We start from the raw sequence: 26,341 nt of genomic DNA on the forward strand, positions 1-26,341 counted from the left end.
AAATGCATAATTTCTTACCAGTCATTTGACTTCACATGTAAATTGATTGTTTCATCCTAGGAAAAAAAAACACAATATAAGCACTGGAGGTGATTTTATTTCCTTTCAGTCAGCTTTGAAGCCCTTCACTTTTTCTAAGAGCCATGTTGGAGCCCCAAAGCTGCAACAATCAGAAGATTCATCCAATTCTTAAAACTTCTCCAAGCCCACTTTACTTTCTTTAAATTGTTTTATGCTAAAGATACACAGAGCAGTATGCAGTATGCAGTAAAGAACAGCACCAACTCTGCCAGTGTGCACTGTCTTGCCTCATCACTTGCAGTTGCTGGATTAGTCCCCCCAGCAGGTCACAGAAATCCCTCTCTCAAACATTCGGCTCTGGTTTTTGGTCCTACTTGGTTCATATGAAAATGAACCTTTTAGGAATGTAAGGGCACTAGCAGTTATATATATAAACCCCCTACTTCACACTGATCTAGTTAACTCATGCCCATTGATCTTTGATCCATAGCTTCACATTTATTCTAAAAACCTGGTACCAATCACCTTTGCTACTGCTACTTTCTCCTTGAAGGGAAGTGAATCCAGAGGAATAGTGAGGGATGCATGGCAGTCTTTTTTCTCTTCACCTGAAGTACACTGAAAAATAAATTATGGTGTAGAAAAATATTTAATGTATACACCACAAAAAGGCACTGTCACCAACTTATTTTTTCAAATGGGGTCACCATGCAGCAGTTCCCAAGTTGGTATTAATATTTAGGCATGTTAGAGGGTACAGTGCTCTTCCAGAGCAGAAGATTGTAAAAGATGGCTTTTAATTAAAAATACAAATTTGCCTCAGTCAGGTATGGAAAAACATGAGTTTACTGTCCTTACTCAAGCTAACAATCACATACCAAGCAGAAATGAGGCTGCTTCTCTGCTAAAGCCACGTGCAGCTCTGACAGGCTGTACTTGATGTAATGGAAGACCAGGGGCTCTATGGGTTGCCAGGAAGAGCCCAGCGACAGGTTCTGGCTCACTTCGTAGGATCCCTTCACTGAAAATAAGAAGTCTTTTTCTAAAAAAACAGATGAAAAGCATACATGGAAGTTAATGATTATGATCTCAGAAATAGAACTTTAAGTGGTCATTCAGAAGTTGTCATTTTAATATACAAAACATTCAACAATGCTTAAAAGCTCCCAGACTCTATTTATCCAAATAGGGAACATTACAAGAAGGAAAAAAAAAGAAAACAAAGATCTCATAAAACAGCAGTAGCTGTTTTAAAAGCTCAGACATACAGGCAAATTGGGCAAAATGTAAATTATTGAGATAGAAATATTTACTTCTATTTTACAGCACTAATAAGGCTCATTATCACTTTAATCATTCACTCTAATTTCAAAGTCCAGTTTTTATAGTTAGTTAGCATAGGCACACTATAATTTTTGTATCTATGATCCTGTATATACTCCTAAGCATCCAATTCCTGTACTCTAATTGTAAGAACAAAGTAGGGAAATTATACGATAAGAAAATGACCAAAAAATGAGAAATTTTCAGTCTTCCATAAAATAAGATTTTTTGTTGCTAGTTTAAAGTCTAACCTGAAGGTTCTTTTTTTGTCCATCTATTGTCCACCAGGACTTCCAAGCAGGAAATTTCACGAGACTGTAGCAGGGATGAATGACAGGAGAATTAAGTGTACAAAACATGCCATATCTGAGTCACTTCACTGCTACCTATATCTTTGGTCACCTGGGTCCCTGGGGTCTGGAAAACTGTCCACCCTGCATTTGTTAGGCTGATCAGAGAAAGACCTTGGCACTCTGAAGATGTGCCACGTTTCAACTGAAAAAAAAAAATGGCTGTGGTTCTGTGGTCCGTTCTTGGGGGCAGGGCTGGGAGGGGAGGGGAAATAACCAGGAAGGGAACAGGAGTGTGCTGAGATAACCCGAGGGTAGACTGATGGGTTGGTCAAATCACAGGGCTGTCCTCACAGCCCTGCTTTGGTGAAGCTGGACAGCCAAGTGCTACCTCCTCTAAATAGTGAGTTAGGGGCAGTTGAAAAAGATGCTTTCATATCATCCTATGGAGATGGGAAAACAGGATGGCTGTGAGGGGATCCCAAGAGACATCCCCAGAGGGAATGACACAGAAGCAGTAAGTCAATGAAAGAGCCCTTCAGGCTTTGTCAAGAGGCTTGCTGTCAGCTGGTGGTGGCGGACAGGTCTCTGGATATCCCCAATGACTGCGTTCACACTTACTTAATACATCCTCTCACAAGGAGCAGCAGAACAGGATGGCTGCCAGTGTCCAACCCCCACCTCCCTCCCCTTCAGCCCTGCCTGCAGCGAGGTGTTGGGGCACCTGACAGATTCACCACTCCCATCACTAGCATGAAAATGAATGAAGAGAAGTAGTTTAAACTTACCACTAAGACACCATTAGTGACAAGCTTTTCAGGAGGGACTGGACTGAAAGAGAGGGAAAAAAAATGCAGTCAGAACTAATACGATCTAAATACACCCTTAAATGAACACCAAGGAATAACACTTTCCTTAAAGGTTGCCTTGTCCAGCATAGTCTCAAATATGTCACTGATTTTTAATCTTGGGAGACATCTGAAACATGGCTTCCTTATTTTTTTAGCGATAATGGTAAACAATAGTAGTAATAAGCACAGTGGCTGCAGTTCTTCTTATCCTTCTCCCTCTTCCAGCAAATAATGGGATAAATTAGTATCCAGGATGATTCTTGGTAGATAAGGACCACAGTGTTTTAGCCAATATACAACTAACTTGATAAATACCAGCTGTTGCTGTGATGCTGAGCATTTAAAACTGCATTATACTAAATGCTAGCATGTATTTGACTGTCTGCTTTTGCAAAGTACATTTCTTTGGTCCCATATGGGTTTTACTCACATGCTCTCCGATGCAAACTCAACCTCCAGCATCTCTTGTGTCTGTAAAAAAATTCACTATAAGCATTTGAATTTATTTTCTTTCTCACTAGCTATGGTTGTCAATTATTATTCTGGCTCCTGAAACAGTTCTTAAAATCAAATTTCCCTCCTGCTCTAGGATATGCTCGGATGAGTGAAAGCAATCAAGTCAGAGTGATTTTGGAAAGTATTCTCCCTCCTTCGTTAACCATCAGTCCTCAGGCTGACTGCACTTGTCCATTCAGTGCTGAGGTAGAGTAAAGTGGTCACATAGGCAACCCCCAGTCCTAAGCCTGCAATAGCTGTTGGCTTAAAACTGTCTAAAGCCTTGGTTTTTTCTGGGCAAAGTTATCAGAAGACTGATACTGTTGGATAGCAGAGGGCATTCTCAATTCTTCTGATTGAAAGGACTCCTATAACACGGACAATACCTTGACCAGTCACCAGACAATTTAATAGACTGCCTGCCAATATCACTGTAGAGCTGAATACCAATACATACCCTATAAGAAAAGCCAGTGAAAAAGCATATCTATAAAAGTATCCAAATCGGACATCCAGATCCCATGTTGAAGTCATCATGTATGTGTTCAGGCACACTGAAGTAATGAGATAGTTACAGTAATTGCCCATCAATGGGTTTTAGCACCTCAGCATGGATCTTTGTGTTATATTCAGGTATACACAAAGGAATTACAGGGCAGGGTATCAGTTTTTAAGTGAATACTCCAACATCTGTGCCACAGTATGCCCAAACTCACAAATGCTCATCCCAGGAAAAGAAATTCTAACAGAGAAACTTTGTGCAACGGTGATGAAGTTTTTTATCTCTAACAAAACCTATTTGAGCAACAGAGTCAAGAAAGGGGAAAAAAGGGAACTCTGGTGTCAGAAAAACCCTGCTAAGAGGTTTGAGGAGCTAGTACAAACCTTCAGGTTTGTTGTCCAAGGTAGGGAGGTAAACCACGTCCACTTTGCTGAAGAAGGTTTGGAAGGCGTTTTACAGGATGCATGAAGTGCAAACCAATAGAAAATAAACCTTCCCTCCCACCTACAATTGTTTTACCAGAAGTTATTTAACACCAAAAAAGTATTTCCTTCCTGTGGCCAGGGCAGTTTTAGTCCTCACCTTTGGATTTAGCTGAAAAGTCAAGTGAACAGTTTCTCCAAGCTGAATTTTAGCAACATCAAAGAGGACAGTGAAGAGGTCATCTTTAGTGATTGCATTTTCATCATAGACTTTCAGCTCAAGAATATTCTGTGAACAGAGGTACAGGTTTAGGAACATCTCTATTTTGAGACCTTACGGAGGCACAAGATGACATGCTCAGCATATTAAGGAAGACAGAGAAAGGATGGGGAGAATTGAGAGAGCATGCACAACCTTTTCATCCACACAGAGCTGAAGAAATGTATTCTGAAACTAACATAGTTGGGTTTGTTCCTGATTTTCCCCTGTAGAATAATTTAAATGACAAAGGCTAGTAGAATCATCGAATATGTAGCTCCCATATTGAAAAAAATGTTTGACCTCTAATTTGGTTTGAGGTCACCACTTTTTCCCTGAATTGTAGGAAACCATCTAGTGGTCAGGACTTTATTAATAGATATTTGTGAAAAAAAAATAAATCCTTGGATATAAGCAGTGATTAAAATACATTAAGGAAGCACCATATAATTACTGCATAGTTGCATAATTATATTCTGTAAATTATTAAACAGATCACATGGAGATAATCACCACAGAATCTACAGATAGTGATACTTTTTAGTTAAACTGGTGACAAAATGCACAGAAAGCAGCAGAACAAAGGCCTGTTTCCATCGGATTATATCCTACACCTCTCAATCTCCTCTTCCTTCCTCCCACCGCACAAATCTCCTCCTCTCCCTCCTCTGTCACTTGCCTGTTTGGATGGACAGGAGGAGAAACAGCCCCCGCTGTGCCTGGTTGGTAGCTGCACACAGGCTTGCTCAGAGATGCCTCCCAGAGTGCAGAGCAAATTAACATTAATGGCTGTTTTCTAAGTGGGGAAATAATTCAGGCCTCTCTCCATATATTCAGCAGTTCATTTTCATGTAAATTACAGGGACCTGTTATCTCAGAGTTTCCTACTTATCCGTCAGATTTAACCGAAACTTGCTAAGAGGTTCGAAGCTTATTAAAGACACAACAATAGGCATGTGGTGTCACACACAAACACATGCACAAAAAAAGAGCAAGCATGTGAGCTTTGCTGCCTTAAAAGTTCATAATGAGTCACAGGAAGGTCCATAACTAAATCTGATAGGTGACTGAATATACAAATGTACCGAAAGGAAGATGATCCAGAATCCAAGTATTCAATTTCGACACCTATCATTTCTGTAAGAAACTGGTAAGTGAGAAACACACTGACAAGAGGCAGAGAAAAGCAGCTACAGCAATGAGGTTTATAGGCCAGCCATAAATAGCCTGCAAAGGATTATGGAAGGTGATAGAGGGGAGATGCTTAAAAGCAATAGTTTGCAGTTTGTAGAAGGAAGGTTTACACAGGTCAGTTTTCCCATCTGTGATACTGTAACAGACTGTCCTTATTTCACTAGAACAGTTGACATTTTCTTAGCGACAGACTGGTTTGAAGTCCCTCAGTCATTCCCAGCTAGCCAGGAGCGGCACGCATGGGGTGCTGGCTGGCTAAGGGAGATCTCCAGCTGCCCCGCAGGGATGCTGTGTGGGAAGCAGCCAGGGCTCTCTGGGGTGGTTCATCATTTCTATCCACTCCTGACAGAGGACATGAGCGCAGCATCACTGTGAGCCAGGTGCGGAGCAGAGCCGGCCCTCGGCGGGGCCGCAAGCTGTCAGCTCCAGGCACAGTGGCCCTTCTGCAGCCAGGGGAGCGATGCCCACAGCACCAGCCCGGGAAGCCCTTCATCGCCAACTGTGCTTTGTCAGATGTTCATCAAAACAAGTGCCTGTTCTGATGTACCATTCCTGATAGGAACCAGCCCAACACACCCAAACAAGTTTTTCTGTTCCATAGTGGCAGTGTATTATATGATTTTACTGAGCTCTGGCTCCCATGATTTGGCAAGATAAATACCTCAACTATACACAAGACAGGTGAAGAGAAAATAACCAGCCCATGAGACTCTGGCTCTGCTCAGAGGGTAACAAAGGAGAGCAATTGCAGTTTATGCAGAGAAACCTGTGAGAGCCTTAACTTAGTCTCTTGAGCCCAGACAGCAGCAAGGCAGCAGCGACAGGCATACCAGAGCACTTTGGTTGTCCCAGATCCCAAGGACACATTTTGTGCAACCCACACTGAAGCCACAGTGACCACCGCCATGCTGCTGTTGCCACATACTGAAAATTACTGGGACTAATGCCACGTTTCTTGTCTCCTGCTGCAAACTTACTTCAAAGTAAACAAAGTCTTCCCAAATACTACTCTGTGAAGGACTAGTTCAAGCAGCTTCCTGTGGCCAAGATATTTTTTTCCAGCTCTTACATGCCGTATTGCAATTTTGAAGATCTGTCAGCCATGAACCATTGCAAGGAGCAAGTGTTCTGGTGCAAGAGTTGCAGATCAGTGGGTGTTTGTTCCCATGCTGCAATGTTCATACCTTGCCTTTCGCCTGCCTGCTAAACCTGTAGGGCTCAGTGAAATTGTGCCTCACTGGTATTTTGAAAGAAGTCAGAATTTTTTTAGATCTTCAGGGAAAGCACTGGATGTAGGTCACAGAACAGTAGAAATATGAAAGCTGAAAGCTCTACCAGACAGGACCAGCATGACCTAACTCTGTGGAAGGAAGCCTGAGAGCTTGCATGATGGACAACTTCTGCAAAGAAAAGAGGGATCATTCACTGGAGACCCTGTGGTGTAGCAACACTCTGAGCTATTCTGAAGACTCTGTTGGAGGAGTTTATTGATGCTTAAGAGAGCTGGGGGACTGGCCTGCTAATTTGGCACCTAGCAGGAGTGCTCTTGTCCTGCTCTGGCACCAGCCCTAGGAAATGAAGGGTGCCAGTTGTAAAGAGGGGTTTGATTACCCCAGGTATGATGTAAACTTGGCTTACTTGGCCTATCACTTATCTTTGTGGATTCCCGGACTCTGATATTGTCTTTTGGAGCGAGTAGATAGTGGGACTTGCAAAGCTTCTTAAGCTCTAGCATTTATCATCATGGTAAAAGCCCAGCTGGTCTTCTTTTGCAAACTTTAACATGTTGTTTTGTATTGGATTTTTTTTTTTTAATTGCAGATAGTTCCAAAGGAATAATTAAAAAGTACAGCACTGTGATACTTCCACTGCTTAGCTCATGCATGTCTTTTATGCTGTTCAATTTACTCTAGAATTCTCACTCTTGCTCTTGAAAAGCAGTATTTAAAACAAAAAGAAGGAGGAAAAATGAAAAGTAAGATAACATTATATAAATAGTTGTGAAATATCTTGGCTATCTTTTATACATGAGAAAATAAAGTTTAATATTGCTGCTGCATGCTACTCCACATCCCCTTGCCCACATCCTTGTAGTCCTTCTCACATATTTATTTTTATGGTACCCAATATACCAATCACACAATGAGATCTCCACCCCAGAAGAAAAACAAATGCACTCTGCATCTTACTTTTACTTGGCTCTGGATCCTGAAGCAAAATGTCTCATTCCACACTGGATCTTTGCAGTTCTTGATGGTTTTGGTCCGGACCATCTCAGGAGAAGCAGTGGGCAAGAACAGGTTTACATAGCAATCAGTTTGACTAACTGTATTTGAAAAGACATATTGTAACTAACAAATACTATAAATATCTTAGAGCATAGCCTTATAGCACTGTATAGGCAGCAAGCTGCAAAAAGGAGATATTGTTTCTATTACTTTTGTTACAGGTCCTTATTCAATAGCACTCAATGCTATTTGTTTCCTCCTGCAGGTGGGAGCTCTGGTCATTAATGGAGATTCAAAGAAGCTACTGCAATAAAGAGAACTGATATGAAAAAAAAAATGCAGAGCTAGTTTTACATAACAAAACTCATTATTGGTATGTCCCCTGTTTGTTGCAAATCAACAGATCTCTGTGGTGGAGAAGAAAAAGGTTTACATTTTAAGAGAACCCTTTTACAGTGTAAAATACTTACTTAACTCTTTGAGCATTTAGACAAGGGGCTAACTTTGTCCTTTGCTCTTCAGAGGGGAACAGAAGAGCTAAAGAGGGTCTGGGTACGAAGGATCGTCCCTCTCTGGTCTGCTGCCCCCACACAGCTGTAGCCCAATCTGTGTAATGAGGGATCAGACCATCTCACCCAGCATACGATCACATCCCTTCACCATCAACAAATATGCAAAAACAGCAATGCGCTTTTATCTTACTGATTTAAACTCTGAGCCTTGATAGTGAAGAAACCTCTAATTTCTTATAAAGGTGTTATCTTAATGTAGGTTTGAACACAAGGTTGCACAGTTACGAGTATGGTACTAAACCTACATAATACACAGGAACTGCTTTGGGGTGGGCTCCCAGGAACTACCCGCAGCCCCAAACTTGGGCAAACAGCCTCCTGGCCAGGTGAGCACAGCTATGCTGGACACAGCCGCAGGGTGTTGACGAGTTCTGTCTTGAGGATCGCCGGAATTTTCAGGCGAGAGGTAGGTTGGGCATTTGTATGTCTGTGCAACTAACTTTCCTTTTGTGCACTGACTTCATATGTGTAGGGTGTTTGGCGGTTAGGCTTCTCAAAGATACTGCTAAGATGATGATGGGTTTTTGGCAGGGAGCAGTGTTGAGTATCTGCTCCTAAGTACATAAAAGAGCTGATGTCTGCTGAACCTGTGCTAACAAACTGAGACCCTGAAAATAACAGTGAAAAGTACTGGGACTTGCGGTCTCTGCACTGTCATTCACCATTTGCAGCCCTCTCTTTTGGACCAAATCTGCTGTCCTTCAGTTCTATACACTGTTTGCCCTTATCTTTAAACAGCAGACTTTTTTTTTAGCTGCGCAACTACGGCTGTCTCTAATGTCTCCAACTCTAAGAACTTGTCTTGTAATCACAGTAACAGATCAGATGGGTGTAACAGGCAGTTTGGTATTGTGGGATATGTGCTGAGAGGCAGCATGGCCAAGTGAGCAACCTGCTGGAAAAGGTGTCATGACATGTTGGCTCTGATCCCAGCTCGGCTCCAGCCTGCTGAGTCACTGTGGGCAGTTGCTTCCATTTAAATTTATCTTGCTTCTCTATCTGCATTTCCCCCCATCAATAAAGCAGCGATAATGATCCTTTCCTCTTTTGTAACCTACATTGACAACCCATGATTAAAAGCATTATACAAAAAATAACTATTATTATTATTAGTATTTCCACATGACCCACAAGAAGAGGGTGCCTTATCAGTAATTATGTTATTCTTTCTCTACCAGTCTCTTGGTTCTCATTCCACACTTTCTTTAAACTTGTGATGTTACCCATGTGGCAATGAATAGGTATTGCTTAAAGCAATTTGTGCAATCGGGTTATGTATTATTTCTCTTTCAAGTCTTCTGATACAGTCTGAACATGAAACATCTTCCAGTTTTTCAGCATGCATTTGATAGTTTCCCCCTTACTGTCCATAGCAGGACTTTAACATCGCAAATGCAGATGTCTATAATTCTTTTAAGTAATATTAGGCTATTTTTAGACTTATTACTGCAATTTTAAAATGCAGAATATGTGCAAGGTACTTTTAGATAATTTATTGGTCAAGGAGGTTATAGAATCATTTCTTTAGCTCTCTCCCCCACAATATTTTCTACAATTCTTGCATTTATTTTTAATAATTGAAAAAGAGAATATTAACTTTGCCTAGTTACTTCCTCAGATGGTGTCAGAGAAGCAGGTAAGAATGAGAATTTGTTTCTTCAGCAACTGTACCTGTCAGTTACGGACTACTGACACGTTATAGAGAATTTGTTCATTTATAGTCTGAGATATCTCTTTGTTGTAGATACTAGGTAAGAATCCTGATTTAGAAGATAGGCATTTGACATTTTTAGAGTATCAAAGAAGCTAGCTCTAATCTTGTGACTTATAATTTTGTACCTAGAGAGAGCTGTGGTGGGATCTCTGAATGCAATAGGCCTATAGCCAACTTCAGAAGTTAGTCCAGTCTTTAGAAAGACTGTTCACTATTAATAACAGCAAAAACAAAGTCCTGCAACCTGATGATCCACAAGTAACACAAACTCAGTTAGTAACCAGTGAGGCCTCAGTCTTAACATAGCCCAAGAAAAGAATGCAGATAGACACAAAGATACTTGAATCTGAAAACAAGCAATTACAGCCAGGCCACTGCATGGAGAATAACAAATTATGCCCCAGAACTATAATGTAGCAGGACTTATCTGATAACTTATTTATACAACACGGATTTAGATAAGTTTTGGACCAGATCCCAAATCCACAATGGTAAACGTAAGTGCAGGTGATGAGATTTATTGCTGAGATCTCTTTGCATACACTTCCAGCTCTGGACAGGAACAAGTGGATGCTCAGTGTCTTCCATGATCCAGCTCTCTTCCACTCTCTTCCTCCCTCCACCATAAAAGGCTTTAACTGTGACCAGCTATTAAAATTAAACACGTCCAGATTGAAGAGGAGTGACTTAGCCTGGCATATGAGAAAGAGCTGAAAGAACTGAGGTTACTAACAACAACAACAGAGACTGACAAAGGACATAGTAATAGTCAGTTCTGTACTGTCCAAATGATTGATAGAGACAGGACAATGATCAGTGACTCTGCATGGCCAGAGGGGAATAAACAAGGGCAAACATTAGGAAAACTACTCCAGCTCTAGGAGAGTTAGCTCTAGTGAGAGAGATTTTATAAGTTTTCTAGGTAACTCATTTCAGAGAGCATTGATACTTAGATATGTATCAGTGACAGACGAGGTAAACTTGATCCTGCTGCAGGAGAAGAGAGAGGACCAGGACGAGCCCCAGTGAGCCTACAAAGGTGTCATATGGAATTGCTGCCACGTGACCCCCATGTTTATGCTGGAAGGCAATAAACAGGATAATCATGTCACATCAATTATATTGCATGGAAACCAACTAACCGGTCTCTCTGCCAGCCTTGACTGTCTGGGAAGGAAGTGATAGGACATCCTTATACTGTACACCAGCCCAAGAGATGGATTCCCAGATATCTGGGCGCTGCCTCCAAAACAACTGCAAACCTCCTTCTTTGACACATATAAAGTAAGACTAAGTTCATTCAAAAAATTGCCACCTTTCCTTTCCAAACACATACAGAGTCCAAGTAACAAGGCCTAAATCCATACCTAGAGCCTCCGTGTACCATCCCAATATAACTGTCAAAAGGAAACAATACAAAACGCAACACAATATATTGCAGAGAAGCCCAGAGGCAGCTGTGCTACAACTTCTCCCCTCCGCCCCATCTCCTCCATGAAGCAACAGGGGATAAATTATGTTACCTAACTGGTATTTTGGCTACATGTAGCTGTTCTTGCAAGATTTGTACATGCTTACAGGGGCACAGATGTCACTAGATCACCCTTACATATGCTCTCTTTTGGCAAAGTGGAACTAGAAATCAAGTATTTCCATAGGTACACCCATTTTTAGACTTTTCATAAGCATTGCCACTATTTCACTGTTCCCACTCCCGGAGCATCAGCCAGTAGGAACCAAAAAGCTGTATACTTTTGGCCAAGAGGTATTATTAAGAGGTCAGACTTCCTTTGTTCCACCTCAGACCCTCTTGCAGGGATTTTTTGGTACAATCTCACATCTATCACTAGAAAATATCTTTTAGAATGTTATTTGATTTTCATTTAAAAATAAACTAGCCGAAAATTGGGTCTTGGCCAGATGTCAACACTGTTGATGCAGACACAGTGGGTAGTTAGAACTGCTGGGCATCTGAAGAAACCATTATCAGAGGGAAACGTCATAGAAACAGACTTGGAAACAAGCAGTACACAGAAGTGCCTCGGATTTCAAAGAAAATGGGAGTGGGAACAAAATCAATACCAGAAGCAGCTGAACCAACAAATCAACATTCACAAATTTTCTTTGTTCAGAAAGTGTTCCCAATAATGTTATTCACTCAGTAAGGGAATAGAAACAAAAAAATGTTTTTAATGTTTAGCTACAACTAATATATTTTTGCCTTAAACATCATTATTTTGACTCAGAAATGCCACTGACATGCTTTATAAAACCATGTAGTTACGGTACTTTTTCTTGCATTCTCCTCCAGGATTTTTCTGTAAAAGCAGGAGCAGTACATCCTGGCAGGTGTAATCTTGTGCAGGAGCTGAGTCTAAGCTGCAGCACCTACAGTGCACTGCAGCAGTAATTCTGATTTGAATTTTTCAATTGAGACTGAGAGTTTTGAAATCAAAACTTTCCTACTGAATAAATAAACCTTACAGCAGGGACAGCTCTTCTATATATCTTTTCTTTCAAGTAAAATTTAGTACTGAATGGGAAGCGACCAAAAAGCTGTAGCTCAGTATAATAGTGAGGACAAGGTCACAGAATCACAGAATCACAGAATGTTAGGGATTGGAAGGGACCTCGAAAGATCATCTAGTCTAATCCCCCTGCCGGAGCAGGATTACCTAAATCAAGTCACACAGGAACGCGTCCAGGCGGGTTTTGAATGTCTCCAGAGAAGGAGACTCCACAACCTCTCTGGGTAGCCTGTTCCAGTGTTCAGTTACCCTCACTGTAAACAAGTTTTTCCTCACATTTATGTGTTCCGCCCATTGCCCCTTGTCCTGTCAATGGATGTCACTGAGAAGAGCCTGGCTCCATCCTCATGACACTTGCCCTTTACATATTTATAAACATTAATGAGGTCACCCCTCAGTCTCCTCTTCTCCAAGCTAAAGAGACCCAGCTCCCTCAGCCTCTCCTCATAAGGGAGATGTTCCACTCCCTTAATCATCTTGGTGGCTCTGCGCTGAACTCTCTCTAGCAGTTCCCTGTCCTTCTTGAACTGAGGGGCCCAGAACTGGACACAATATTCCAGATGCGGACTCACCAGGGCAGAGTAGAGGGGGTGGAGAACCTCTCTTGACCTACTAACCACACCCCTTCTAATACGCCCCAGGATGCCATTGGCCTTCTTGGCCACAAGGGCACATTGCTGGCTCATGGTCATCCTGCTGTCCACTAGGACCCCCAGGTCCCTTCCCCTACGCTGCTCTCCAACAGGTCTGTCCCCAGCTTATACTGGTACAAGGTCAGCAGACTGTCATCAGGTGTTCCTTGTTCGCTGGGTTTGGTGTATCTCAAAATCAGAAAATATTAGTAAATATGATGAGTGAGGTTAAAATATCCCAAAGCCTCAGTTACAGGAAGCAGCTGGTACTGATAATCCATAGGAGTTTACTGTATATTCTGTTAACATTTAAAAAAATAGATACCTGTAGATGTTCTTTGTTTTTTATGGTGAGGATGGAAGAGTTATGCCTAAGGAAACAGCATGGAAATAACAAGGCACATAGTTATAACTAAGTAATAAAAGTAAGGTGCAATAAGTCACCTCATTCCCTCATAGGATGGTTTGCAGCAGCCAATATGAAGGTAAAGGCATCGATGCTGATGAGTTAATTTAGTAAGAAAAATTCCATGACATCCAGAACAACTCACTGGAAGCAAGAGTGTTTACACTACAATATAAATGGGTTTTCCTGTGCCTGAGAATTCAGCCCAAAGTCTGTAAATGGCAGTCACCATTTTGTGAACTAAATTTTGGACCTACAGGGCATAACACACAGGTGAAGATTACAGTTTGATTGTTTTGGTTTATAAGCTAAGGAAAGAGTTCATTCAGCTTGGATTAAAAGCTTACATTGCAGCAATGGTTCGTCCTGACATAAATACTATGATTTGGATGTGTTGCCAACATGTTCTTTGCTTTTGGCAGCCAAGTCTTCACATTTTGTATGTCTTTTCTACAAAGATGTCACCATCAGTTTGTTTCACATCAAAGTAAGCCACAGATAAATACACAGCCTCTAGACTGTCTTTTATCACAAGACTACAACTAATCCTATTTTCACAGTGAAATTAAATGAGCTCCTATTCTGGCTGGAGTCTTCCAGGACTCCCAGCTGATCTAGCCATCTACAGCAACCTTTCTGCAACTAAAAATGAATGAAAGCATTAAGAATAGCTATATCTGAATAACAAGGAACGTTTATGCCCAAGACCCCTTTTGTCTAGTTTTCATTCTTGAACTGAAACAGAACTCTTTAAAAAAGGATAGTCATGATTGGTCCTGAACAAATAGGAAAAGATTAGTACCTTTGCCAGGCCAAATTCAGTTAAAATGCCAATTCAAAAAGTTTGCCAATTTAATAGCAGAATACGATGCAAGCACCAGCACCAATGCTTGTGAGTGAATCTTTCTTTTAACTTTCACTGGTTACTACTGCAGCACTACTTTATTGGTTCCTACTGAAGATACAGCCATACAAAGTGCCCGGGAGAGAAGCCATAGTCTCACATGGAAATTCTCACATGTCTTTTCTGCCATGCAGACTATCACAGCCATGTTAAATCTAGCCTCTCTACTTGGCCTCCCACGTAATAGCAAATCACTTCTGAGTTCTTGGTCCTTATCTACAAGGTAATCAATGTCCTCAGTTCAGCAAAAAGGTTGCCTGAAGCTCCTCTCTGGACACCATTGCTGATAGAGGTCCTCAAGTTCTATGAATCTCTTCTGTGGGCAAGGCTTTCCCTGGCACTGCTCTGAGTCTTCAGAATAAATGTCCACGGGGACTAAGACATACCACAGGCCTTATCACATTGTGCTTTTAGTGTACTGCTCACCTCAGCAGCACACTTCATCTCATCTAGACACATGTGAAAGAGCACTAAGAGAGCACATATGCATAAAATAAAACAGGTCTCTGCTTAGTGGGTACAGGAAAGAATGAATCACTGATTGCAGATATTAGTCACATTGCTTAATGCATAACTGGATGAACTGCAGATACTGCTGTCTTGATGGAACTGAAACAACCAGAACAGAAGTAGAACAGATTCTGCACATTCTTTAACAGTGTAAAAGAAAAATCTATTGGGAATCAATGAACAAAAATGCACTTAAATGTATTTTTCACAACAAAATACCAAAGAAGAGAAGTTGTACCTTCTTCTCCTCATCAAAGGAATACCTCAAAAATCCTGAAGGAAGGCCTTCAATAAATAAACGTCTGTATCAATCTTCGTATTCTTTGTGAACTTCTTTGAATGGACCACATAAAAAACTAATAGTACTGTAAACACAGGTCTGCTGATATTCAATTTGTGGTTAATCTTCAGTGTCAAGTGAAGCATACTTTGGTTTTGAACTCAATACACCTTTGTGCAACAGTAAGCAGGATATAGAGTAAAATATGGTCTTATCAAGGATGATCAAAAATGCCAAAGTACAATAAGTTTTAAAAAGATGTGGGAGACTGTAAGCGTGGGAAAAGGCAATGCTTAGCTTAGTTTTGTAAGCAGTGAGACGGTGTTACACATCTCAGCCCAAAGAAATTTGTAAATGTAGAAAGCCTATTCAGAAACCAAAGCACATACTTCATCGTCATTATCTGTTGACAACTGCTGAAGTTGCTTAAATACATTTGAAAGAAATTGCATGCTAAACTTGTCCTGTGTTATTTATTAGCACAGCACTTCATGAATTGTGTCTCAGCTCTTGCAGAAACATCCACCCAGCTCTGCTGGAACTTTCTGAGTGCAAACTAGAAAGTCACATCTTGAGCTGAGTCTGACACTGCCTTTTAATTCTGCAAGGCAAATGGCAGAGGAGTAATGAAGGGTCATGAATCGCTTCAGGGACCTGTGTCCTCTCAAATCACTGTGTGGTTCTACATTGCTGCTATGATCACGTATTCGTTCCAGCATCTCTTCTCCACCCAGACTTCTCCCTTATTCATTTCCATTGCCTCCACCCTTTTCAAACCTGTTTTAAAACAGGTTTTGAAATTTAAAAATATTATAAAACATTTTAAAACCTGTTTCAACCACTTGTTAACTAGAAGCCTCCTCTAAACAAGAGGATAATAAAGTCTCCTAGGAACACATAGTACCATCACAAAAGGCTTTAAGGATCAGCCTTGTTCAGTGAAGGACAACAGCTGCAATACCACCTGTGCTAGTACAGTATTAGGGCACAGTAGCTGCTCTCGCCTTTGCCTTTGAGACAGAAATGAGCCTAACATTTGTCTAAGGTCATTGACTCTTTTCACCTGTCCTTCAGCCAGTAATCAGTTTATCCTTCTAATGCCCCTGTGAGGGTCTTTCTCTGTTTAGCCCACACCCAGGGCTAAACAATAACCAGTTGTTCTATCACCCAAGACCCCTCCCCAGCTGAGAAAGGGAACTGGGAAAAGGAGGGAGACTTGTGGGTTGAAATTTAAACAGATTTAATAAAATAAGAAAAAACAATATCAATACTAATACAAAAGACACAAAATTATACTCAGCCCATAGAGTGGTGGCAAGTCCCTCCAGGGATCACAACCATTGAGAAGAGAGGGGAAGAGGAAAGATGAAGAAGAGAGCAAAGCCAAGAACCCCACCCCTCCCCACCAAGCTTTCCCATTTATAGTGGACGTGATGTTAATGTTATAGAATACACCTGTGGGTCAGCTGCCCTGGCTTTCACTGCTAATGGCCTTGATCACCATAGCACAGCTGGCCACAAACTGAAACAATATGTACCAGAAAATTGATTCTATAAATTTCATCCCTGCAAAACCAGGACAGGCTCCTAATGCCCTTGCTGCAGCCCTTGCTTTAGAGATGAGGAACTAAGGCTTTGAAGAAATCATCTCCAAGGTCACACCAAGAGCCTGGAGAAAGTCATGGGGGGACATTGCACACAATACCTTTAACTGCCAGAGCAACTTTCTCTTCTTGCACGCAGAAGTACACAGAAGCCAGCATGGCTGCAAGAATATGCATGTGTACCTACATACAATCCTTTGACACCTAGCAGTAGAGATGCCATTATTTCTACACCTGTAAGGAGGTGCCCTGATCAAGATCCCTGAACAAATGACATATTAAATACCTCGTTGATTATACATAGGATTGTCTTTTTTAGTGGCAGCGTACGCTGCTATGAAGGCAGAGCGCAGGCTTTTCGTCTCCACACCTCTTACCATGTATGCAATACAATACAGTTGTATACCATACAATATACATTATACTCTATACAATACACTCCATCTTGGCTTTTCTGCCAACAATATATTAAAGACTTGAGAAAGGGAAAAACCTGGAAATAATCTCTTAGACTAGAGAACACAAAATGGGTGATCTGAGGGAAACTAGGTTTTTGCATGTGTTTAGATGGTAGCAATGAACTGAGGAAGAGTGGGAGCAGAGTTGGGTACCATGAGTGGATAAAACCAAACAGAAGATTGAATGGAAAGGAGCAGAGGTTGTTAACAACTGCAACTGTGAAGCTGATTCACATCATATTCATTGAGATTATCCATTAATTTCTTATTCATATTATAAACTGTGGTTATGACTTTGTTATCATAAACATCAGTCAGGACCAGGGCTCCTTTTCGACAGGTACCTTAGTAGTTATGCAATTAGATCTTGATGTTGATCTAATCACCTTACAATTACAGTCAGAAAAGCCCCACTTCAGGATATGACGTCACAGGGAGGAGCTTTTGGTGATTAACAGTTGCTTTTATGTCTGTCTGTTTCAGTTTCTTCACCAGTTAGGAAATCCTTGTTTACAGGCCTTGTTGCAACTTGGCAGCTATCCATATAACTACTTCTCTGTCTTTGTTCAAATTCCTATTGCGAAGTGTTTGTTCTGGGCTGCTTTTAGGATTTCTCTCCATTAATGCAAGTGTAGCCTGTCTGAGCAGCCAGTGGCAGCAGGAACTCAGATGAGATGCCCTGCCAAATCACCAGTGCTCTTTTTCAAATGACCGTGTCCCAGGATTTCTCTCAACCATGGCAATAGTCAGTGACCACATTAATTTTAACAGGGAAGTGATTTCACCCTAAAGCAAACATGCCATTAGCATTGGCCAGCCCAGGAAGCTGCTGGTACTGCCCATGCTACCTGCCTACCCTACTTGCATGAAGACTGCTGCTGTCCCCTCACACTGGTGACAGAGTCAGAGATAAAGGCGAGAAGTATACACAGCAAGGCCCAGACTTTTAAAGACTTTTTTTTTTTTGTCTCCAAAAGGAATATTTCTGTGAAATAAACGTATGTAAAAGATGTTACTTTATATTTCACTCGTAGCCCACGAAAAAACAGGTTTCTCTCCCATAGGTGTCAGTTTGCAATGTGGAAGATATTTATTTTCCCTTCTGGAAGACCAGTGAACTCTGCCACCAAGAAACAGGCCATGCTAAACCAGCCTTGCCAGCTACGTGAGGCAGCCCATGCTCTGCCGTAACTGCACTGGCAGCCTCTGGCAGGGAACTGGCAGGGAACAGAGAGCGCCAGGTGTGCTCTGACAGGACCGTGCACAGCGAGGCAGGTCTGGGCAGCCACACTGAAAACAAGATCTGCTCTGGGGAATTTACACAGCATGGGTCTAGTTCTTGTTATAATCAGCACACAGGGTGAAATGCAGTGGTACGTGGCCAGCAGAGAAGTCTCTCCAGAAAGAAACTCTCCCATGGCTAAATGGTAGAAATGCAGAGCCCTGCATAAAGGTGGCTTCAAGGGGCCTTCAAAGCCTTCAGTGAAGAAATTGGGTCACAACAACCCCATGCAATGCTACAGGCTTGGGGAAGAGTGGCTGGAAAGCTGCCTGGTGGAAAAGGACCTGGGGGTGTTGGTCAACAGCTGGCTCAATATAAGCCGGCAGTGTGCTCAGGCCAAGAAGGCCAACAGCATCCTGGCTTGTATCAGAAATAGTGTGGCCAGCAGGACTAGGGAAGTAATTGTACCCCTGTACTCAGCACTGGTGAGGTCACACCTTGAATACTGTGTTCAGTTTTGGGCCACTCACTACAAGAAAGACACTGAGGTGCTGGAGAGAGTCCAAAGAAGGGCAACAAAGCTGGTGAAGGGTCTAGAGCACAAGTCTTATGAGGAATGGCTGAGTGAACTGGGGTTGTTTAGTATGGAGAAAAGCAGGTTCAAGGGAGACCTTATCACTCTCTACAACTACCTGAGAGGAGGTTGTAGCAAGGTGGGTGTTGGTCTCTTCTCCCAAGTAACAAGTGATAGGACAAGAGGAAATGGCCTCAAGTTGTGCCAGGGGAGGTTTAGATTGGATATTAGGAAAAAGTTCTTCACCAAGAGAGTTATCAAACATTGGAACAGGCTGCCCAGGGAAGCGGTTGAGTCACCATCCCTGAAGGTATTTAGAAGATGTGTAGATGTGGTGCTTAGGGACATGACTTAGTGGTGGGCTTGTCAGTGCTAGAGGTTAACGGTTGAACTTGATGACCTTAAAGGTCTTTTCCAACCAAAATGATTCTATGATTCTAAATGTGTGGCGGGACTTGAATATGAAAGCTATGCCTGCTTCCAGTGATCTTGTCTGGTGGACCAGCCCTCGGAAAACAAGAGTTTTGCAACAACCAATCCCTTCCATTGTGTGGGAAGCCTTCTAAAAGTCTATCTTCACTATGTCAGCTGACAGGGAAGGTAAGGAAAGATCATGGGAAGTCACCGGGTGGCAGAACAAATTCAAGGCCTTTCAGCAGTGAAGGCAAAACTGATTTTTGCCACTACAAGGATGAGGCATTGAGATTGACGCAAAGGTATTTGTGACATGGAAACCAGAGGCCGGACAAAGACTGTTGTTGATGCACACAGTTTATGGTTCAAGAGTAGACCGGAGGTGTTTCTGCATTTATAGAAAAACTGTATTTGGCCTGGGAAGTTACCAATTCTGAATAGATCAAAGGCTGGGACAGCACATCGTGCAGAGTACACTATATACTTTCACTCTACTCTCATACTCTCCCTTAGGCACCTGCTTTTGGTGACTCTCAAACATGGGGCAGGAAAGACCTTTGATCTGATCCAATGCAGCCGTTCTTGTGTCCCTGTGCACTGTAATGAGGGTGCAGGAACATGAAGAGCCCAGGCATCTCAGCTTGTGACTCTTGCTCCTGATGCTGCCAACAGTTCCCTCTTTTGCCAGTGCAGCAAGCTAGCCCTGTTGGATGACCGATGTTCAGACTATGGGCAATTAAACACATCTCTCCAAGATCTCCACATACCATCCTATACAGCTGCAAAGAATAACACCATCCAGGCAGTGAATCCAGATTTTGCAGAAGTGGTGGATGCATTTATGAAAGTTTGTGACAGCCACAAAACTTTCGCAGTTTGGAAGTAAGAAACAGCTGCAGTCATGCAGCTGTCCATAGTAAGTTTTCTGCCATTTTTGGAATAAATACAAGGGGTCAGTTGTCTTTGCATAAGAGCTAACCCTAACTAATATGCAGAAAAGGCCTTTTTGTGCCAGCCTGAAAAGGACCAGCTTTTTTCAAGTAGGCATTTCTGCTGCCCACACAGGGCAAAGAAGAGGAAAAAAAAAAGGCCGTAACTATTTCATTAGCAATATAAGTAGACAGACCTCCTCAAAGAATAACATCCTGAAACTGGGCCTGGTGTTTTCCTATGACACTGATAGAGAGCATCTGGGTTCCTGTCCAGTGCAAAGTGAGCTGAAAAATATCAAAGTAAAATCCCTTAGTGACCTCCAAGTGCCAAGCATTTTGGGTATGGCAATTAAATGCAAACACTACTTTTCACTCAGGAGCCAGATCTCTGAGCCACAGACTTCATGAACCATTGATCTCTTGGGAGGGTAGGGCAGGGAAAAGCATGCTTTGGTGTTTGTCCTACCCAAAAGCATTTATTATAGGCCAGTTCTGGGGACATACTTTGGACTGGTCTGGTATCACTATTCTTACAACTTTTGACAAGGAAAATTTAGCCAAACTCAAACATGCCCAGAAATTGCAACAGCTGTATCTTGGAAATGATATATACTACTCAGGTTGTGGTTGCCTGATAACCCACATAATGTAGGAACAAATCCTTCTGATCCGTGAGTAAGCCTTATTCCTATTACATTTCAACACACATTAGTAGCCTAATTCTTGTTATTACGGTCACACCATGTACAAATACAACCTTTTGTCTGACACAAGGGGAAAAGGTCAGGAGATCATGATTATAGATGATTGCCACGGCTACCCTATAATAAAAACCCAAGTCCTATATTATATGACTTGTGCAAGATCTAAGGAGGCATGGACACTGGGTTGTGGGTAGCAGTCCCTCTGCACAAGGAGGACATTTTAGCTGCGCAGTGTCACCGCTGAAGAAAAGCAAAGTCTACTCATCTTTGACAGGCCGTCTTCCAAAAACCACAGCTTGGTCTAATCAGACTCTGACTCCAACAAAACACTGATGACTTTGCAGTTTGAATTATTTCTGTGCCATCTTTCAACAATCTGTCCTCATCTCTGTCTCTCTTAATAACTTTAAATTGTACAGAAATACTGATTAAAACAAATAAATGTGAGCGTGAAATATAATCTTTTCCTAAAATATATTTTGAGCCCAATATGTTTTAAATATTTACAAATATTTGAATACATACTTTAATTACACAACAAATACATTCCCACAAGAAATATTTTTTAAAAAATCGCTTTTGAGCAAAGACTAATCCTGGGAAAGTAAATATCTACAGAAATAGAGATATGTCAGCCTAACTAGTTATCTTTACTTTCTTCTTAAATCATTGTTGCTACATTCAAGTCAGTCTTCATGTGCAGTGAAATGCATAGTTTAGGATTCCCCAATTTGCTTTCAAATTCCCCACTTGTCTCACTGCCCATAAAAACACTTCAGCCTAAACCACTGAACTTGGTGTAGACAATGAAGTGAACTTTGCTGTACGTGCCAATACCTCTCTCTTCCATGACAGAGTTTTTAACGGGTACCTTCAGATCTCTTCCCCTGAGGACTTTTCTCATTGTTTAGATGTTAAAACCTCTCTGCACAACATTTTTGTCAAAATGGAAGGGCCACCATGTGAAGGTTCTTACTACACTCTCACACTGGTTTTCTAATTCAATTTAATGCTTTTTAACACAGTCTCATTTCTTGTGATGTATATCAAACTATGTGGCATGACTCCACTAACAAAATTAAGTGCTCTGAGAGAGTGTACAGGTACGGTGCAGATAAAATCTCACTGACTGTCTTCTGTGCCACAGGTAACTTGCTCCTGATTCTCAGAGGGAAAATAAAACATGGTGCTCTGTTGCATGATAAAGAAAGTCAGCTGGGATGGGGAATAGACAAGGCTGTTCCTCTCAGACCCTGGCACCTAGCACTGCTTCTTCTGGCTCTTGCCAGCAAAGACCTTCCTCCACATCTGACTTTGGAAGCAAATCTCCAGTGATATAGCTTCATACTTGCAATCAGACAGTCAAACATCTGCTCAAAATGAAGATACAGGATAAAGACTAATGAAAAATAAAGAGCTAAGATAAATAGCTATGGATTTCTGGGAGTTCTTTTGTCCTTAAGGATGTAAAGGCTGTCATTTCCAATTATTATATAATGCTGAGAAAGAAATAAACATCCCTGATTTTAAGGTCAGAGGCAGGTATTTGGTTATCAACTCTGTAGGTGGTTATCTTGATGCTACTGGCTGTCAGGGCAACTTAGGCATTCCCTTGGGCTGGTATCATTTTATGCCAGAAAACAGGTCAGCTGAGATTAAAAAGACAAAAAGGGAACTGAACCATCCTTTCATTCTTCTCTGAAGATGTGCTGTTTTCAAGAAAAGGCAATATTCCTGTGCTAGGCTCAACAGCAGAAAAGCAAGAACTGAATAGTGATCTCCATGGAGGCAAATACTCTTGCTGAGTTCACTTGGTCTTACTTAATAGGCAAAGGTTCATATTCACTTCCTTTTCATTGCGTTCCTGCCTTGTTCATTCTCTCTGAGGCAGATATTTGAGCTGACCTTCATCTTGCTTTCTCCTGCCTAACTGCTGAGAATTTTCTCTCTTAACTCCCACTTCCACCCATTCCACCAAGTCCCCAGAAACATTTCAGTGGTACTGGTTTTGCCTTGAAAGTCTGGTATTTTGAATACATCTCAGTAAATATTTGACAGAAAGACATTGTTTGACAATAAGATATATAATGCTCCTCTTTCTTTTTTTTTTAAAGCAAGTAGAAATTCAGAGGTGCCTGTATGTATTTCTGCTGTCTGCAAAACACAGATGGGTACAGAAGATGATACCAAAGCTCCCATGTTACTCCACAGGCTCCGGCAGCCACTCAACATCAGTGCTGATATTTTTGTCAAGAAGCAGAGGTGCAGCCTGCATTTCAGTGCATCAAAAACTGCAACTGAGAATTAGCAGCTGAATTTGTTCAGCAAAACTGGCTCTGAAGCTTGTTAGCAGTTAAAATACTTTACAGTATGCCACAGTAGACCTTTGTTATTTCCACTAATAGTAACATTCTATAAACTGAAAGGTATTGTCTATACAAAACTGTATTCTAAGAATAGTCCAAATTCAAATATGCATCAACCATGGTGACACTTCATACACAGATACAAGTTACAGTGCTTGCTTATATTCTCTGCTTTCAGAACTGAACTACTGGGAACCGAAAGGAAAGACTGTGGTACTCACACAGATCTGCCTTTCTCAGATTTCTCATTCTTATGATTTTCACAGAGAGTGAGCAGCATGGACATTCTTCACTCTGCAGAAAAATGACAAAGTTATTACCTGCATGATTATTAAATTGTTTATGCTTCATAAAACATGCACCCTCATAAGTGCATGTTGCAATTTTCAAAGCCGTGCAGCAAAATTGGAAGATGAACTATGTGCACTGCTTTGGAAGTTAAAACCATGTCTATGTAGAGTTAAAAAAAAGTGGCAGAAAAAGAGGAAATATTCCTTTGTGTATATCTGTCATTGGTGGAAGAAATAACAGTAAAATGGATAACATAGTAAAATGGTTTAAAACAAAATTAATGCTTGCATTACATGACAGGACATTTTAATTTAAAAGAAATCTTTATCAATGATTACGCTGGAAAACTAAGCATGCATGAGAAGCACCTCCATTAAACATCTGTAGGCAAAGATAAAATTAGTTTAATTGTCTTAAACAGTTGAAATTTCACACAGAAAGCCAATATTTTCTTCAGATAATTTTATTTAGTAAAAATTCCAACTTTTCATTTAAAATCTTTTTCAGGAACTTTTCCCAGAAATGGTGAAGAGCAAATACATGAAAGGTTGTGAGGTGTTCAGCTGTTGTGGTCAGGAAGAGGAGAATGAGGGGATACAAAGAACTGCTAGGAAACAGAAACAATCCACGATGCTGTGGATTTCAACATCTTAGCTATGTTCAGAAGTATCATGACTCCAGAGGAAAATGAAACTGTTCAGTGAGAGAGGCACCACCAGCACAAATGCAGCAGAACCTACACAAAAGAAAATAGCTTAGGAAGAAATGTTAACAAAACTTCCCCATCCAAACCAGATGCTGAATATTTGCAAAAAGGATCATTAGCTGAAACATCAAGAACAGAAGGAAAGACAAATAACCAAACACAACCCAAACAAATTATTAATTCTTGCAGATGTTAGTACCTGAAACTTTAGCTATTGCTTCACTGGAAGTCATTACCTGATCCCTCTCCCACTCTCTGCTGGCAAAATGACTCCATTAAATCCCTTCAGGGGGATTATGTCACTGCTCTTTTTCCAGTTAGGAATTGACCCAGCTGAGAAGTTGGATACAAGCTCTTGAATTACGATAAACTGACCTTGGTCCATATTTTATGTCTCACTCCAAAACAGAAGGGCATGTTTTAACACCTGCTGCCTGGATTCAGGTTCTGGACAGAATAATTCTCCTGCCCCCCCATCACCAAGAAGCCTCTACTTTTACTCTTTCTCATGAGTCTTTTTCAGTGGTTAAGGGCAGGGGGAAGAGCAGAGAGGTTAGTCCGGTTCCTTGCTTTGTACACTTACTTGCCACTCAAAGACCATTGCCAGACTCTGTTTGTTACTACTCTCCCCTCCTTTCAAAAGGATGAACCTGTGGATACTTAGTGTTTCTTTAACCAGTTTGGTTAGACATTCATGCTTTTTATTTATTAAGCCATAGGGATCCCGCATTTGAGGTCTCAAAGCATCAATGCACACTTATGCTAATGCACATCCATGTTACAGAGAGAAGCTCTATAATCTCCATTTTACAACAGGGGAAGCAGGTTACAGAATGATTAAATCACTTTCTCATAGTCAGACAGCAGGTTAATTTCAGAGCTGAGAAGAGGACAGAATATGTTGACTCCCTGGAGCCCAACAGGCATCTTTAGGGCTTTTCCTCCTGGTTATATTCCACAAAGAAAAGTAATAATAAAAAAATCATCTCAGAGATTATGGGCAAAGGCAGATCAAGATTTTCTTGGGTGTCAGTCATGCACAAATATCAAACTAGGACGATCTTTGTGTCCATGATTAATCATTGTTTTTAGTCAGTGACCTTCCTGTGTATGCCACTACCAGGTGGTTGCTAGCACACCTACCTGGGCACAGCATGTGACTATACTCATAGTTGGCAGATGCTGCACTGTGGAAGACCCCAATTTACACAATGCTTGCATTAAACCACAGATTCAGCCCAAATCCACAGCAAGATCCTGTGAGGCACCTCAGACTGCTTCCCAGTGTCCATGTGGATCACCCACTGTGGCTGAACTTCCCTCCGCTACCAAAAGTGCCTCCACAGGGCAGCCAATATCAGCAAATCTATCAGTCATCCTGACACAAATAAGTAAATCCATACATTAATTTGGACTAACAGCTCCCAAGTCCTCTTCTAGGCACCAGAATCCCAGTCAGAAACCCAGCTCGGGTCATCTTCATCTTTCAGTGAGTTATAGTCTGAATTTTCACACTCTTACCTCATGAACGCTCCAGTATGATCCCATCATGCTCCCAGCAGCATACAAGACAAATAAGGATGTCACTTCACTGTTAGAGGCAAGAGCTGGCAGTGACTCACAAAGTACCTCTGCAAACTTTAAGGAGGCACCTGCTGAGGAGCAAGTGGCTTACCCATGCCCCACCTTCTTCATTGCCTGAAAGGGAAAGTATGAAGAGAGAAGGGGAGGGAATATGCCGAGTTTATTTGATAGCTAAACACCAGAGGTGTGTGTTGAGGGAAAGCTGTACACACCAAGGTGCCAAGAGTTATTAGCAATTCAAGATAAGGTACTGATAACATACAGCACTTATGAGTGGATACCTATGACCTGGCAGCCTAAGCAATGCACAGATCAGAGAAGATAATAGCAGCTACATGTAGGCTGGAGCAAAACA

At 41.4% G+C, this 26,341-nt stretch overlaps 1 pseudogene; it reads right to left on the reverse strand.

The window, feature by feature from the left end:
* The window catches only part of LOC137662220 (cytosolic phospholipase A2 epsilon-like), a 37,333-nt pseudogene extending 11,380 nt beyond the window's left edge, over positions 1-25,953 (reverse strand).
* Between the last annotated feature and the right edge of the window lie 388 nt (positions 25,954-26,341).

This window comes from Nyctibius grandis, chromosome 4 (genome assembly GCF_013368605.1).
Source record: "Nyctibius grandis isolate bNycGra1 chromosome 4, bNycGra1.pri, whole genome shotgun sequence".
NCBI classification, from domain to species: domain Eukaryota; kingdom Metazoa; phylum Chordata; class Aves; order Nyctibiiformes; family Nyctibiidae; genus Nyctibius; species Nyctibius grandis.